Raw genomic sequence first — 17,068 nt, 5'->3', positions numbered from 1 at the left:
AAGATCTTTAACCAATCGACAAACCCCCCCGGCAGGCCATACTTCAGAAGGACCGACCAGAGGTACTCGTGGTTCACCCGATCAAACGCCTTTGCTTGATCTAAGGACAGCATGTACCCCTTCCAGTGGCCTGCCCTACTCTGTTCCACTGCCTCTCGGACACCGAGGACAGCACTAAAAGTGCTGCGGCCTGGAACCGAGCAATGCTGAGCCACCGAAAGAAGTTGAGGCGCGAACTTCACCAGCCTGTTAAACAGTATCTTGGCCAGAATCTTTCTGTCCGTATTGAGAAGTGCTATGGGACGCCAGTTCTCAATACGGCTCGGATCTTTACCCTTTGATAGAAGGATCAGTGCTGACCTCCTCATTGACCGAGGCAGAGTGCCCGAGGATAGACACTCATTGAATACCTCAGTCAAGAGGGGACATAAAGAGTCCTTAAAGGTCCTATAAAACTCGGATGTTAAGCCATCCGGGCCTGGCGACTTCTTCAGAGCTAACCCTTCCACTGCCAGGATAACTTCCTCCTTTCTGATCTCTTCTACCAAAACGTCAAAAGAGAGGTGAGCTTCTGACTCAGGGGTGATTTCAGCCAGGAAAGCCGACATCCTGTCCCGATCCAGATCCCTCTTCCCCAAGAGGCACGAGTAAAAGGATCTGACGACTTCCAGGATCCCTGATCTGGACCTGTTCAGAGACCCTGTACCATCAATCAGTCCTGTTATTAGTTTACTCTTCACTGACATCTTACAGTTTCTGTAGGGGTCGGGCGAGCGGTACCTCCCGAAGTCCCTCTCAAAAACTAAAGATGTGTGTCTATCATACTGGCACCTCTTGAGCAAAGATTTCACCCTGGAGATGTCCTCGCGGCTACCTCCAGTCGAGACCAGATCTTCGAGTTTCCTCCTCAGACTCTGATACAGGCGGTACCTGTCCAGAGACCTGAGGCTCGAGAGCTGGCGGAAGAACTTTGCAGCCCGATCTTTGAATACCTCCCACCACTCTGACTTAGTGTCACAGAGATCCAGCAAGGCTACCTGATTCTGAAGAAAGTCCTCAAAGGATTGTCTCACCTCTGCTTCCTCCAGGACCCCCGCATTCAGCTTCCAGTAACCTCTTCCCATTTGGGGGGATTCTGAAATATTCAGAGAAAACATAATCAGACAGTGATCAGAGAATTCTACCTCCACAATTCTCAAGGGCGAGAAAGTAGTCTCCTCTTTCAAAAAAAACCTGTCTATTCTAGACCTAATCCTATCTCCTCTATAATAAGTGAAACCCCCGTGGTCTGGGGTGTGCCTAATGTGGACATCCACCAGACGAGCCTCACTAGCTATACTATTTAACGCTATACTGTCATAAGCCAGCCGGTCTCTGGTGCCTCCCCTATCTTGGGACCTCACGATGGTGTTGAAGTCCCCACCAAAGACCACTTGCCGGCTTGTAAAAAGGAAAGGCTTGATCCTCATAAAGAGACATTTCCTGTCCCACTTGGACTGGGGCCCATAGATGTTAATTAGGCGCAGTTCCTGTCCCTTCATGAGGATATCTAAAACCAAACACCTCCCCATTTCCAGCTCAACCACCCGTCGGCATTCTACCGGTACGGTGAAAAGGACCGCCACTCCGCTATACGGCTCAGCCGCAAGAGACCAGAAGGAGGGCCCAGATCTCCACTCCCTTTTTGCTTTGTGCACCTCTGCCAAGTTTGACAGCCTGGTCTCCTGCAAAAATAAAACGTCAGCTTCAACGCGGCTGAGAAAATCAAAGGCTGTGTAGCGAGCCGCATCAGATTTAACGCTGGCGACATTAATGGTCGCCAGCGTGAGCTGAGTGGGTACCGCCATACTTGGTGTTTAAGCTGAATGTCCTCCATCCTTCCCACCCTTCCTACTCCTCCCGGGGCTGTCCTCTAAGGCGGCGCGACCTCTTTTGAGAGAGACGGTGGTGTCCATGCCTTCTGTCACCACCGCTCCCTCTTGCGTACCGCCCCTGCCTTTCTCAGTTCCGGGAATCGAGTTTGCCTCCTCTTCTGGGGACCTTACATCCACACCAGAGAGGGGCACGGGGCCTCCTGGAAGCTCTCCCTCCTTCGCCTCCGGTACCCCACTTCTTACCTCCTCCCCGGATGAAGAGGAGGCGGAGGTCTCATCCAAAGTGAGATACCGGTTGGAGAGCTCAAGAGGGGAGCCAGTTACGCCTTCCCTGGTCACTTTGGTCGGGCTCGTTCTCTTTTTTGAGTACCGTTTCCGTCTGTTGGTATAGGACCCAGTCTCACTACCCTCTGCTGCGCTTTCGTAGTGCGAAGACTGGGTCCCATCGGCTCGGTCTAGTCTCCTGATTTCCGCACTTAGCTCCCTGTCCCCTAGGGTCTCCGAACTACGGGAGTCAGCCACTTGGGGAGGGGCAGACATCACCCCATTGTGGAGGGGTTCCTTCTGCTCCCTCTCCGCCTGGCGTCTCTCCCTCCGCCTCTGCCGGGACGGACCGCTCTTGGTCTTCACTGACCCCTCTACTCGACTGTCTCCGCCAGCACCCGCCTCAGCCGAAGGGACCTCCCGGCCCACTCCTGCGTGAGCTCGGGCCGCATTAACCTCTGAGAGGGGACAACGACTAAATGGGTGTCCGAGCACACCACACAGGTTGCACCTAATCTCCTTGCAAGATGCGGCAAGGTGACCTGTCCCTCCACACAACGCGCACTTCTGCACTTGGCAGCTGGCGCTGAAGTGTGAAGGGCTGCCGCACTTGTGACAGAGCTTAGGCTGCCCCCTGTAGAAAACAAGGATCCTATCCCGACCGATGAAGGCAGAGGATGGAATGTGGGAAACCGTACTTCCCAGACATTTCAACTTCACATTGAAAGTCCAGGCTCCCGACCAAATGCCAAATTCGTCCAGGTTTTTGGATGGTACACCCTGGACCTCACCGTACCTGCTAAGCCAGGTCAGAATATCAACGCAAGAAAGCGATTCGTTACGGGTCAAAACGGTCACTTTCTTGACGTTGTTCTGACGGGTTATCGCCTGGGCGAAAAACCCCTTCCAATCCGGTAAGTTCTTCACCAGCTCATACCCGGACCAGAAAAGCTCTAGGCCCTCCGGCCGGGCAAAGCTGATGTCGAACTCCTTGGAACCATAGGGATGTATCAGGGCGAAGATGTCAACCACCCTGAAACCCATCCCAAGCAGGAGCTCCACCACCCTTTTCCTTGTAGGGCAGGCATCATTGCTTCTCCACTTGAGACAGACTACATTCCGTCTGGTCCCAGGGCCGGTTGTGGGCAGGGACCAGGTGGTCTCGCCCCCCCTTTCCTCTCGGAAAGCTCGCAGGCCGTGCCTGTCTATCCATAAGGATAGGTCCACTTTCTCACCCTCTACTATCATCGAACTCTCCCCCTTTTTGAGGGTCTCCAGGAGCCGCCGCTGCAAGTCACCAACCGCGACTCCCGGGAATGAGGAAGCCAACGAGGACAGCCCCTCCCCCCCCACGGCCGCAGCCACACTGGCATAACTTCTGCCAGGTGTTACGGCCGCAGGAGGGGCAACCGAACCGGCCCCCCCCACTACACTAATACCAGGTGCCACACCGGATCCCTCCGGAGGGCGGACACCAGGAGCCGCAGTCACCGCTTTTTCAGCGACGGCCCGCTGACCCCCAGCATCCATCCCACCTTTGGGACCAGATGTAGCACCTCCACCAACACCCCTACCACCCCCCTGCTCACATGCACCCTTTCTTCCTGCTGGGACAGCTGGTGCAGCAGGTGGTTTAACAGCAGGTGTCATATTATTTTCATTTATCTTGTTATCTCTTACTTTATTACTATTACCCTTATTATTCCTACTGTTCTTACTGTACCCCCTGCTTCCTTCATTGCCACTGGCCAAGCCCCCCCCTGCCCTTAAGACCTGGGCTCTGATTACCACACTCCCCCCCTCCCCAGCACTTAATTCAGCGCTGGAGGAGGAGGCGGAGACAGAGGGGGCGTGTCCAGCGGCAATGTACCTGGCCGCTTGCTCCGGCAAAATAAAACCTTTCTTCGTGGACCGGGGCACTGCAGCCATATCTACCCCAGTTGCCCCGGCACCCGACTCTCCTGTACGCAGGCGCTTACTGCCCGTATCCACACTCTCAGCTTCAGAGGCGCGTCCAGAAGCACGACCGGGCAACCCCCCGGCCACGCCCACATGTGCGCCAACAGGAGGATGCCCGGACGGACCCCCAGACACACCCCCGGCCACGCCCCCGGTCACATAACAGACCACGCCCCCGGCCACGCCCCCGGCCACGCCCCCCGCGGCATCCACCGCCGCCTCCCTTGATCCCCGCCGCACGTTTGCAGCTGCAGGCGGGGACCCAGGGCTATCACCGCCCTGTGTAGGAGGGACGGTGCCCTCGTCATCACACCGCCCCAGCACCACCCTACACACCGGGACGGCAGGCAGGGCGGTAGCTAGAGCGGCGGACGGAGTGGCCGACAGGGCGGTGGGCGGGGCCCCCCCGATTTTCCTGCCCACCCCCTCCACTTTTAATACATGGCTGCTGGTTCCCTCCCTCCACATGCACCTCCTCCCTGCCTCCACATGCAAGGATGGCGTCCGGCGCCATTTTGGGCAGCACAATCTCCCCGCTCCTCCGCTCAGACACCACCCCAGATGCCGAGACAGGGAGTTTAGCGGGATACACGCCTGGTGAAGACTTTTCAGCCTCCACCAAGCGTGTATAGACCAAACGAGTCTGGATGTTTTTTTGCTTCTTGCTGTTTTTCTTTTTTTTCCTCTTGCCACCTTTCTCGTCCTCGTCCTCGCCCAGCAGGTCTTCTCCAAAGGCAAAACCTTGAAGGTCCATCGCTGGCGATTCCAGCATTCGAATTTCTTTCAACAAACCGGGCTCCTCACTGCTACTCTCCATGGCTGATGTCTCATCTGTAGATGGTAACGCAGGTAAGTGCATTTGCTCCTGCTCCTGCTCCGGCGGAATGCCACTGTACCCCTCCATCACTGGGGTTACCTGGAGGGCCGGTTCAGGCTGCAAGGACTGGGGACCTGCTTGGGATGCCAGAGATTCGGAGTCCATTTCTAACTCCTCCTCCTCGCTCTCCGCACCCCCGCACGGCTCCCCTCTCCTCACAGCCTCCATCTCCCTGAACCGATCCCCATTTTCAAGTTTTTCCCTGAAGGGACCACTTCCCTCCAGCAATTGCTCTTGCTGCCTCAGAGAGGCCTCCAGGTCCTCTTTCAGGACCCTAATCTTCTCTCTGAGGGGGGGCCTCTTTGAATTAGAGGAGATGGTGGATCTGGCCCTCGTCTCCTTCAACTCCTTCTTTACGGCTTTGAGGTGCCGTCCCAGCGCATCATATTCCCGTAGGTGGGCCGCTACACGAGAGCTATACGTGAGGGTGCTCTCTCCCTCCCACCGGGACCCCCATCCTACCTGGGACGACACCTCTCGGCCTCTTGCTGCTGGATCTTTCCTTCCTGACGTCCTCGGGTCCTCAGGGGGGACTTGGCTACTTCCGCGTCCAGTTGTTCCTACCCCCTCGCCGCCGTCTTTCAGGGTCGGTCGCCGTACGTCCATGCTCCCCTCCGACCCAAGCCGGGGAGCAGGGGCACCCTTGCGGGATGACATGGCCGCAGGACCCTGCCAAACTCCCTAGGGAGAGGCAGGGCCTGGGCTGGGGAGAGGTGGTAGAGAACTCCCCGCAGGTCTGGAACTCCTCCTGGGGAACAGATGGTAGGAAAATCCCCAGGAAGGCCTGTGCTTCGGATGTTCAGGAGCTCAAGGGAAACACCTCCTATCACCTCGGCTGCTGGCACCAGACTTGCCCTCCAATAGATCCTCGTTAAAGGATTTAAAGTGTACTCATTCCAATTACAGGGCCTCGAAAGAGTCCTGTATTGTTATTTTTCGTCACTACCTCCCCGAGTCGGGAGTGGGTAATTTGCGCGCCTGCTGCCTTCCTTGGATGTGGTAGCCGTTTCTCAGGCTCCCTCTCCGGAATCGAACCCTGATTCCCCGTTACCCGTGGTCACCATGGTAGGCGCAGAAAGTACCATCGAAAGTTGATAGGGCAGACATCCGAATGGATCGTCGCCGTCACAGGGACGTGCGATCGGCCCGAGGTTATCTAGAGTCACCAAAGCGGCCGGGGAGAGCGGCGGCGGGCGGGAATCGGGGAGGCCGAGACCACCCCCGCACGCGGGCCCCGCCGCGCCCGGGCCCCCGGATTGGTTTTGGTCTGATAAATGCACGCATCCCTGGGGGTCAGCGCTCGTCGGCATGTATTAGCTCTAGAATTACCACAGTTATCCAAGTAACGGTTGGAGCGATCAGAGGAACCATAACTGATTTAATGAGCCATTCGCAGTTTCACTGTACCGGCCGTGCGTACTTACACGTGCATGGCTTAATCTTTGAGACAAGCATATGCTACTGGCAGGATCAACCAGGTAGGCGACGGAGCGAGGAGGGGCGGTTTCCCGGAGAAACGCGCGCCCCCCGGTGCGGAGAGGGAGGAGGAGGTGGACGGAAAGATCCGGAGTCTGACCGAACGCCCCTGAAGGGCCGTGCGCGGCCCTCTTCCTCCCCCTCCTAGCCGCTGAGAGCAGAGGAGCAGACGAGGGCGGTGGGGGTGAGAGGGAAGGAGGTGTATCCGGAGGACGAGGAGAAGAAGCCCCCAGGGCCGAGGCCCGGGGACGGGTCGCCTGCCTCTCGGGCTCCTTATCTACCCGCTTCAACCCTGTAGTCTCTCTTCTCTGGCAAAAACTCAGGGCTATGCGGCGCGAGTGATCCCTGCCCGGTGGCGCGGGTTCACCCCGCCGTGGGGGTCGCCAACGAGTGGTGCCCGACAGCAGAGAAGGGCGCGCAGCCGCCACGCTGGGGGGACGCCGCAGGGACAACCGGGGTTTACTGGGGAGCAGCAGAGGGCAGACACCCCACGCTTCCCTTAGGCCCAAAACGAATCGGGTGACTGGGGAGCGGCGGAGGGCATACGACCCAAGCGTCCCTTAGGCCCGGGAGGTCCTCCCGCGGCGAGACAGCGCGACTTCAGGCGCCTTTTTTCTGGAAGTACGGGCGTACGGGTGTCGACGGCAGAGAAGACACGCAGCCGTCGAGCGGAGGGCGCCGCGGGAAAGGAAACGGCCCGCCCGGGTTACTGGGGAGCGGCGGAGGGCAGACACCCCTCGCATCCCTTAGGCCCAAAATAAATCGGGTCGCTGGGGAGCGGCGGAGGGCGTACGAACCCACGCGTCCCTTAGGCCCAGGAGGCTGTCCTCCCTTGGTGAGACCGCAAGACTTCAAACGTGTTTCTTCTGCCACCTTCGGGTGTCGACCGCAGAGAAGACGTGCCTCCGCCGCACGGGGAACGCCGCACGGGGACGGAACGAACCCAGGTTACTGGGGAGTGACAGAGGGCAGACACCACCTACGCGTCCCTTAGGCCCGAAACAAATCGGGTGACTGGGGAGGCGGCGGAGGGCGTACAACCCACGCATCCCTTAGGCCCAGGAAGGCCCTCCCGTGGCGAGACCGCACGGTTTCAAACACATTTTCCTGCCCATTCGGGTGTCGACCGCAGAGAAGATGTGCCGCCGCACGGGGCGCACCGCAGGGATGGAACAACTCGGGTTACTGGGGAGAGGCAGAGGGCAGACACCCCACGCATCCCTTAGGCCCGAAATAAATCGGGTCGCTGGGGAGCGGCGGAGGGCATACAAACCCACGCGTCCCTTAGGCCCAGGAGGCTGTCCTCCCGTGGTGAGACCGCAAGACTTCAAACATGTTTCTTCTGCCCCTTCGGGTGTCGACCGCAGAGAAGACGTGCCTCCGCCGCACGGGGAACGCCGCATGGGGACGGAACGAACCCGGGTTACTGGGGAGTGACAGAGGGAAGACACCACCTACGCGTCCCTTAGGCCCGAAACAAATCGGGTGACTGGGGAGGCGGCGGAGGGCGTACGACCCACGCATCCCTTAGGCCCAGGAAGGCCCTCCCATGGCGAGACCGCACGGTTTCAAACACATTTTCCTGCCCGTTCGGGTGTTTGGGTGTCGACCGCAGAGAAGATGTGCCGCCGCACGGGGCGCACCGCAGGGACGGAACGACTCGGGTTACTGGGGAGAGGCAGAGGGCAGACACCCCACGCATCCCTTAGGCCCGAAACTAATCAGGTCGCTGGGGAGCGGCGGAGGGCATACGACCCACGCGTCCCTTAGGCCCGGGAGGTCCTCCCGCGGCGAGACCGCGCGTTTTCAGACGCCTTTTTTTTCTGCCCGTTCGGAGCGAGCTCGACAGGACAGCCAGAGGGGGTTCCCCCCAAGCAACCCACCCCCGGCAGCGGGAGCTGGGCGAGGGGGTTGCACGGATGAGGGGACCGCCACGAGCGCCGCGACACACAGCGTCGAACCCGGGCTAGAAGGGAGAGGGGACACACTCGCCATATGCCGGCACGGACTCCAAAGTCCGGCCGAGCGAGGGTCCCTACCCGCCGGGTCACGACAAGCCAAATCGATCAATGGTGGAGAAAGCAGGGGAAGGAGTGGGGACTCCTGCCCAGTTCCCTGGAACTGCCGGTGGGATGCGTCCACCCAGTTCACTCCCCTGGGCCTCTCTACCTTCTTCCGGGAGGTGTTGGAAAGGGGGGCCCCCTTTCGTGTCACATGCCGCTGAGACCCAGGGGTGTCGAGCCGTCCTGCCCAGCCCCTGGAACTGCTGTCGGTATGCGACGGCCAGGTTCGATCTCATAGCTGGTTCTCTCGCTCAAACCAACAAAGTCCATCTTTCTACCTTCTCTGGCCGGCGGGAGGAGTGTGGGACTCCTGCCCAGGCCACTCGAACTGCCGGTGGGATGCCCCCACCCAGTTCGCTCCCCTGGGCCTCTCTACCTTCTTCCGGGAGGTGTTGGAAAGGGGGGCCCCCTTTCGTGTCACATGCCGCTGAGACCCAGGGGTGTCGAGCCGTCCTGCCCAGCCTCTGGAACTGCTGTCGGTAAGAGACAGCCAGGTTCGATCTCATAGCTGGTCCTCTCGCTCAAACCGTCAAACCGACAAAGTCTACCTTCTCTTGCCGGCGGGAGGAGCGAGGAACTCCTGCCCAGGCCCGTCGAACTGCCGGTGGGATGCGCCCACCCAGTTCGCTCCCCTTGGCCTCTCTACCTTCTTCCGGGAGGTGTTGGAAAGGGGGGCCCCCTTTCGTGTCACATGCCGCTGAGACCCAGGGGTATCGAGCCGTCATGCCCAGCCTCTGGAACTGCTGTCGGTATAAGACGGCCAGGTTCGATCTCATAGCTGGTTCTCTCGCTCAAACCAACAAAGTCCATCTTTCTACCTTCTCTGGCCGGCGGGAGGAGTGTGGGACTCCTGCCCAGGCCCCTCGAACTGCCGGTGGGATGCGCCCACCCAGTTCGCTCCCCTGGGCCTCTCTACCTTCTTCCGGGAGGTGTTGGAAAGGGGGGCCCCCTTTCGTGTCACATGCCGCTGAGACCCAGGGGTGTCGAGCCCTCATGCCCAGCCTCTGGAACTGCTGTCGGTAAGAGACAGCCAGGTTCGATCTCATAGCTGGTCCTCTCGCTCAAACCATCAAACCGACAAAGTCTACCTTCTCTTGCCGGCGGGAGGAGTGTGGGACTCCTGCCCAGGCCCGTCGAACTGCCGGTGGGATGCGCCCACCCAGTTCGCTCCCCTGGGCCTCTCTACCTTCTTCCGGGAGGTGTTGGAAAGGGGGGCCCCCTTTCGTGTCACATGCCGCTGAGACCCAGGGGTGTCGAGCCCTCATGCCCAGCCTCTGGAACTGCTGTCGGTAAGAGACAGCCAGGTTCGATCTCATAGCTGGTCCTCTCGCTCAAACCATCAAACCGACAAAGTCTGCCTTCTCTTGCCGGCGGGAGGAGCGAGGAACTCCTGCCCAGGCCCGTCGAACTGCCAGTGGGATGCGCCCACCCAGTTCGCTCCCCTTGGCCTCTCTACCTTCTTCCGGGAGGTGTTGGAAAGGGGGGCCCCCTTTCGTGTCACATGCCGCTGAGACCCAGGGGTCTCGAGCCGTCATGCCCAGCCTCTGGAACTGCTGTCGGTAAGAGACAGCCAGGTTCGATCTCATAGCTGGTCCTCTCGCTCAAACCTTCAAACCGACAAAGTCTACCTTCTCTTGCCGGCGGGAGGAGCGAGGAACTCCTGCCCAGGCCCGTCGAACTGCCGGTGGGATGCGCCCACCCAGTTCGCTCCCCTTGGCCTCTCTACCTTCTTCCGGGAGGTGTTGGAAAGGGGGGCCCCCTTTCGTGTCACATGCCGCTGAGACCCAGGGGTCTCGAGCCGTCATGCCCAGCCTCTGGAACTGCTGTCGGTAAGAGACAGCCAGGTTCGATCTCATAGCTGGTCCTCTCGCTCAAACCTTCAAACCGACAAAGTCTTCCTTCTCTTGCCGGCGGGAGGAGCTAGGAACTCCTGCCCAGGCCCGTCGAACTGCCGGTGGGATGCGCCCACCCAGTTCGCTCCCCTTGGCCTCTCTACCTTCTTCCGGGAGGTGTTGGAAAGGGGGGCCCCCTTTCGTGTCACATGCCGCTGAGACCCAGGGGTCTCGAGCCGTCATGCCCAGCCTCTGGAACTGCTGTCGGTAAGAGACAGCCAGGTTCGATCTCATAGCTGGTCCTCTCGCTCAAACCGTCAAACCGACAAAGTCTACCTTCTCTTGCCGGCGGGAGGAGCGAGGAACTCCTGCCCAGGCCCGTCGAACTGCCGGTGGGATGCGCCCACCCAGTTCGCTCCCCTTGGCCTCTCTACCTTCTTCCGGGAGGTGTTGGAAAGGGGGGCCCCCTTTCGTGTCACATGCCGCTGAGACCCAGGGGTCTCGAGCCGTCATGCCCAGCCTCTGGAACTGCTGTCGGTAAGAGACAGCCAGGTTCGATCTCATAGCTGGTCCTCTCGCTCAAACCGTCAAACCGACAAAGTCTACCTTCTCTTGCCGGCGGGAGGATCGAGGGGCTCCTGCCCAGGCCCCGTGGGACCACCGGGGGGGGACAACTACACCGGATTCACCCTCCTCGGTCGCCCGCTTCCGAATAGCAAGTCCCCCTTACCCTTTTGTGGAGAAAGGGCCGGGGTGGGGGACTCCTTCCCGGGCCTCTGGAACTGCTGGCGGGATGCGCCCCTCGACTCCATCCCCTTGTCATGGTACTCTCTATCTCTCTCTCTCTCCAAATAAAATGACAAAGTCCACACGCTTCTCTGTGCCGGCGGGAGGAGTGGGGGACTCCTACCCAGGCCCCTGGAACTGCTGGTGGGATGTGACCACACAGTTCACACCCCCGGAGCCTCTCTACCTTCTTCTCGGCCCCCTTAGGGGCTGGGAAGCCGAGACTTGAAGGACTTGTAGAGGGGGACTTGTGCTCAGAGCGGCGCGACACACAGCGTCGAACCCGGGCTAGAAGGGAGAGGGGACACTCTCGCCGTAAGCCGGCACGGACTCCAAAGTCCGGCCGAGCGAGGGTCCCTACCCGCCGGGTCGCGACATGCCAAATCGATCTAGGGTGGAGGAGGTTCGCACAGACAACAAGATCCGAGGGTGGAGAAAGCAGAAGGGAGGAGTGGGGGACTCCTACCCAGGCCCCTGGAACTGCTGGTGGGATGTGAACACAGTGTTCACCCCCTGGAGCCTCTCTACCTTCTTCTCGGCCCCCCCTTCGGCGCTAGGAAGCCGAGACTTGCAGGGCTGGTAGAAGGGGGACTTGGGCTCTGAGAGGAGACCTCCGGCTTGTCTGTACCACCTTCCCTCTGGGAATGGCAGAGGGGGGAAATCAGAAATTCTTACCCGCCTACGGTGCTCCTTTCCTGGGCAGACATTTCCAAAAATCCCCCCTGAATCTGAGGAAGTCTTGCCTCCCAGCCAACACCTCTGATGTCATGGAACTGATGGTGGGATCAAATCACCCTGTCCACCCCCCAGGGTCTCTCTACCTTCTTCCGGGAGGTGTTGGAAAGGGGGGCCCCCTTTCGTGTCACATGCCGCTGAGACCCAGGGGTGTCGAGCCGTCCTGCCCAGCCTCTGGAACTGCTGTCGGTAAGAGACAGCCAGGTTTGATCTCATAGCTGGTTCTCTTTCTCAAAACGGCCAAACGGACATACTTATGGAAGTTCAGAACGGCGGGGCAAAATCGCAAAATGTTACCCGATTTGACTTCCATAGCCCCTGGATACATTTTGCACAAAGTCCCCCTGAATCATGGAAGTTCAGCCCAGCGGCCCCCTTTCAAGGTAGGGATCCCAGACTTGCAGGGATGGTAGAAGGGGACTTGGGCTCCAAGAGGAGACCTCCAGCTTGTCTGTACCACCTTCCCTCCGGGAATGGCAGAGGGGGGAAATCAGAAATTCTTACCCGCCTACGGTGCTCCTTTCCTGGGCAGACATTTCCAAAAATCCCCCCTGAATCTGAGGAAGTCTTGCCTCCCAGCCAACACCTCGGATGTCATGGAACTGATGGTGGGATCAAATCACCCTGTCCACCCCCCAGGGTCTCTCTACCTTCTTCCGGGAGGTGTTGGAAAGGGGGGCCCCCTTTCGTGTCACATGCCGCTGAGACCCAGGGGTCTCGAGCCGTCATGCCCAGCCTCTGGAACTGCTGTCGGTAAGAGACAGCCAGGTTTGATCTCATAGCTGGTTCTCTTTCTCAAAACGGCCAAACGGACACCCTTATGGAAGTTCAGCCCGGCGGGGCAAAATCGGAAAATGTTACCCGATTTGACTTCCATAGCCCCTGGATACATTTTGCACAAAGTCCCCCTGAATCATGGAAGTTCAGCCCAGAGCCCTTCTTTCAAGCTAGGGATCCAAGACTTGCAGGGATGGTAAAGGGGGACTTGGGCTCCGAGAGGAGACCTCCAGCTTGTCTGTACCACCTTCCCTCCGGGAATGGCAGAGGGGGGAAATCAGAAATTCTTACCCGCCTACGGTGCTCCTTTCCTGGGCAGACATTTCCAAAAATCCCCCCTGAATCTGTGGAAGTCTTGCCTCCCAGCCGACACCTCGGATGTCATGGAACTGATGGTGGGATCAAATCACCCTGTCCACCCCCCAGGGTCTCTCTACCTTCTTCCGGGAGGTGTTGGAAAGGGGGGCCCCCTTTCGTGTCACATGCCGCTGAGACCCAGGGGTCTCGAGCCGTCATGCCCAGCCTCTGGAACTGCTGTCGGTAAGAGACAGCCAGGTTCGATCTCATAGCTGGTTCTCTTTCTCAAAACGGCCAAACGGACACCCTTATGGAAGTTCAGCCCGGCGGGGCAAAATCGGAAAATGTTACCCGATTTGACTTCCATAGCCCCTGGATACATTTTGCACAAAGTCCCCCTGAATCATGGAAGTTCAGCCCAGCTCCCTTCTTTCAAGCTAGGGATCCAAGACTTGCAGGGATGGTAGAGGGGGACTTGGGCTCCAAGAGGAGACCTCCAGCTTGTCTGTACCACCTTCCCTCCGGGAATGGCAGAGGGGGAAAGTCAGATTATGTTACCCGATTTCGGTGCTCCTTTCCTGGGTAGACATTTCCAAAATCACCCCTACCTCTGTGGAAGTCTTTCCTCCAGTCGACACAGCGGATGTCATGGAACTGATGGTGGGATCAAAACACCCTGCCCACCTCCCATGGTCTCTCTACCTTCTTCCGGGAGGTGTTGGAAAGGGAGACCCCCTTTCGTGTCACATGCCTCTGAGACCCAGGGGTGTCGAGCCATCATGCCCAGCCTCTGGAACTGCTGCTGGGGAGAGACGGCCAGGTTCGCTCTCATATCTGGTTCTCTCGCTCAAACCATCAAATGATACCTTCTCTTGCCGGCGGAAAGGAGTGTGGGACTCCTGCCCAGGCCCCTGGAACTGTCAGTGGGATGCGCCCACCCAGTTGACCCCTTGGAGCCTCTCTACCTTCTTCTCGGTCCCCTTAGGGGGTAGGAAGCCGAGACTTGAAGGGCTTGTAGAGGGGGACTTGTGCTCCGAGATGAGGGGACCGCCACACACAGCGTCGAACCTGGGCTAGAAGGGAGAGGGGACGCACTCACCATATGCCGGCACGGACTCCAAAGTCCGGCCGAGCGAGGGTCCCTACCCGCCGGGTCGCGACATGCCAAATCGATCTAGGGTGGGTGGAGGAGGTTCGCACAGACAACAAGATCCAAGGGTGGAGAAAGCAGGGGGTGGAGTGGGGGACTCCTACCCAGGCCCCTGGAACAGCTGATGGGATGAGACCACCCAGTTTGCCCCCTGAGGCATATGTCCCTTCTTCCAAGGGATGTGCGAGACTTGACTCCCATGCCATGATACACCACCTCTGTGGATCAGGAGAGGCTTATCATCGTGCCCAGCCTCTGGAACCGCTGGTGGGATGAGACCACCCAGTTCGCCCCGGGGCCAATCTCCCTTCTTCCAAGGGATGTGCGAGACTTGACTCCCATGCCATGATACACCACCTCTGTGGATCAGGAGAGGCTTATCATCGTGCCCAGCCTCTGGAACCGCTGGTGGGATGAGACCACCCAGTTCGCCCCGGGGCCAATCTCCCTTCTTCCAAGGGATGTGCGAGACTTGACTCCCATGCCATGATACACCACCTCTGTGGATCAGGAGAGGCTTATCATCGTGCCCAGCCTCTGGAACCGCTGGTGGGATGAGACCACCCAGTTCGCCCCGGGGCCAATCTCCCTTCTTCCAAGGGATGTGCGAGACTTGACTCCCATGCCATGATACACCACCTCTGTGGATCAGGAGAGGCTTATCATCGTGCCCAGCCTCTGGAACCGCTGGTGGGATGAGACCACCCAGTTCGCCCCGGGGCCAATCTCCCTTCTTCCAAGGGATGTGCGAGACTTGACTCCCATGCCATGATACACCACCTCTGTGGATCAGGAGAGGCTTATCATCGTGCCCAGCCTCTGGAACCGCTGGTGGGATGAGACCACCCAGTTCGCCCCGGGGCCAATCTCCCTTCTTCCAAGGGATGTGCGAGACTTGACTCCCATGCCATTAAACACCACCTCTGTGGATCAGGAGAGGCTTATCATCGTGCCCAGCCTCTGGAACCGCTGGTGGGATGAGACCACCCAGTTCGCCCCGGGGCCAATCTCCCTTCTTCCAAGGGATGTGCGAGACTTGACTCCCATGCCATGATACACCAACTCTGTGGATCAGGAGAGGCTTATCATCGTGCCCAGCCTCTGGAACCGCTGGTGGGATGAGACCACCCAGTTCGCCCCGGGGCCAATCTCCCTTCTTCCAAGGGATGTGCGAGACTTGACTCCCATGCCATGATACACCACCTCTGTGGATCAGGAGAGGCTTATCATCGTGCCCAGCCTCTGGAACCGCTGGTGGGATGAGACCACCCAGTTCGCCCCGGGGCCAATCTCCCTTCTTCCAAGGGATGTGCGAGACTTGACTCCCATGCCATGATACACCACCTCTGTGGATCAGGAGAGGCTTATCATCGTGCCCAGCCTCTGGAACCGCTGGTGGGATGAGACCACCCAGTTCGCCCCGGGGCCAATCTCCCTTCTTCAAAGGGATGTGCGAGACTTGACTCCCATGCCATTAAACACCACCTCTGTGGATCAGGAGAGGCTTATCATCGTGCCCAGCCTCTGGAACCGCTGGTGGGATGAGACCACCCAGTTCGCCCCGGGGCCAATCTCCCTTCTTCCAAGGGATGTGCGAGACTTGACTCCCATGCCATGATACACCACCTCTGTGGATCAGGAGAGGCTTATCATCGTGCCCAGCCTTTGGAACCGCTGGTGGGATGAGACCACCCAGTTCGCCCCGGGGCCAATCTCCCTTCTTCCAAGGGATGTGCGAGACTTGACTCCCATGCCATGATACACCACCTCTGTGGATCAGGAGAGGCTTATCATCGTGCCCAGCCTCTGGAACCGCTGGTGGGATGAGACCACCCAGTTCGCCCCGGGGCCAATCTCCCTTCTTCCAAGGGATGTGCGAGACTTGACTCCCATGCCATGATACACCACCTCTGTGGATCAGGAGAGGCTTATCATCGTGCCCAGCCTCTGGAACCGCTGGTGGGATGAGACCACCCAGTTCGCCCCGGGGCCAATCTCCCTTCTTCCAAGGGATGTGCGAGACTTGACTCCCATGCCATGATACACCACCTCTGTGGATCAGGAGAGGCTTATCATCGTGCCCAGCCTCTGGAACCGCTGGTGGGATGAGACCACCCAGTTCGCCCCGGGGCCAATCTCCCTTCTTCCAAGGGATGTGCGAGACTTGACTCCCATGCCATTAAACACCACCTCTGTGGATCAGGAGAGGCTTATCATCGTGCCCAGCCTCTGGAACCGCTGGTGGGATGAGACCACCCAGTTCGCCCCGGGGCCAATCTCCCTTCTTCCAAGGGATGTGCGAGACTTGACTCCCATGCCATGATACACCACCTCTGTGGATCAGGAGAGGCTTATCATCGTGCCCAGCCTTTGAAACCGCTGGTGGGATGAGACCACCCAGTTCGCCCCGGGGCCAATCTCCCTTCTTCCAAGGGATGTGCGAGACTTGACTCCCATGCCATGATACACCACCTCTGTGGATCAGGAGAGGCTTATCATCGTGCCCAGCCTCTGGAACCGCTGGTGGGATGAGACCACCCAGTTCGCCCCGGGGCCAATCTCCCTTCTTCCAAGGGATGTGCGAGACTTGACTCCCATGCCATGATACACCACCTCTGTGGATCAGGAGAGGCTTATCATCGTGCCCAGCCTCTGGAACCGCTGGTGGGATGAGACCACCCAGTTCGCCCCGGGGCCAATCTCCCTTCTTCCAAGGGATGTGCGAGACTTGACTCCCATGCCATGATACACCACCTCTGTGGATCAGGAGAGGCTTATCATCGTGCCCAGCCTCTGGAACTGATGACCTGAGCCAACTTCATTTGAGATAGAAAAATAGTTTATTTCATTTACACATACATATTAATCACTGCTACTTGAAGTGTTGGGCAGACATTCCATCTCCCTCCCCACCATGTGTATTTCCTCCAGGAGGGCAGCGGCAGATGGGGTCCGGTCCTCATCACTACTACCAGATC

Source organism: Bufo bufo, chromosome 6 (genome assembly GCF_905171765.1).
Source record: "Bufo bufo chromosome 6, aBufBuf1.1, whole genome shotgun sequence".
Classification (NCBI taxonomy): Eukaryota; Metazoa; Chordata; class Amphibia; order Anura; family Bufonidae; genus Bufo; species Bufo bufo.
Note: the sequence above shows the minus strand (reverse complement) of the source record.